Genomic DNA, 998 nt, shown 5'->3' on the forward strand with positions numbered 1-998 from the left:
GCAGGAATGAGATATTTTGAAATCATCCCTGCATCTGTCTTACAGCTAATGGGGTGAGTCTAAACATGCCCCCAAAGCTGCCTTTTGATTTCAGTAAATTAAAAGAATAAACCAGGACATGCCCCGGGCAAGAAAAGGATACATCTTGTTACTGGTTGAATTGGAACTTGTGTTGAATTCTAGATTTTGGGCCAAAATGCTTTCAGAAATTTTCCTAATGAATTCTGTTAAAAATGAGATGAGGAAAGGTTTCAGATGAAAGGTACAATAAATGGGGGAGAAATGTACTTAAAAACCAAAACCAATAGAAAGGTTGGTTGATAAGAAAAAGTATTTACTAGAAATGCCAAACAAAGGTTAATATGTATGTGATGCTTCAGGAGTATTATTGGATCACTTTACTGCTACAATCTGTCTACTCAGCTTATTGCAACATCTTTTTGTGTGTGTGTGTGCTCTTACACTCATGTTTGCTTTTTAAATTACACAGCCAGCTATTACATCCTCACCAGATAGGGTGCAGGGAGATTGAGAAAGGAACTGGCTTCTGTGAGTTGTTGCATATTCAGAAGAATGTTTGAAAACTGGAGAAATCCAAAAAGACATTCGATATACTTCATTTTAGAAGGTAATTCCCAGCCTAAAATTAATAATATAAATATTTGCAAATACTATGCATCATAGAAACCAAAGTTTATCTATACACCTTATCTCACTCTAGGTTTGCTTGCAGTGCCTGACGCCTTACTTACTTACTTACACCTTACAAGTGTTCTGATATATATAGTACGAGGGAGAAGTTGATTTGCCTTTGTGAATTTGGTGGATAGGATTTAAAATCACAAGGCATTATGTGATTACACGTGTGTAGGTGTGGATATAAAATTTTAAATCATTAATATTTTTACTTCATTGTTCTTAAATCGGAAACAACACAAAAGTGAAACTTTCCATAATTTTCCCACAGTAGGTTCTGTGTGGAATTCAGCAGGGAAAGA

General features: G+C 35.3%; 1 protein-coding gene across 1 annotated transcript in view; it reads left to right on the plus strand.

Annotated features, from left to right (window-relative positions):
* Positions 1-998, plus strand: part of ABCA12 (ATP binding cassette subfamily A member 12) — a 184,381-nt gene that overhangs the window by 209 nt on the left and 183,174 nt on the right. The gene's annotated exons all lie outside the window — the stretch shown is intronic.

The sequence above is a fragment of the Lipotes vexillifer genome, unplaced genomic scaffold, assembly GCF_000442215.2.
Source record: "Lipotes vexillifer unplaced genomic scaffold, Lipotes_vexillifer_v1.1 scaffold1179, whole genome shotgun sequence".
In the NCBI taxonomy this organism is placed as follows: Eukaryota; Metazoa; Chordata; class Mammalia; order Artiodactyla; family Lipotidae; genus Lipotes; species Lipotes vexillifer.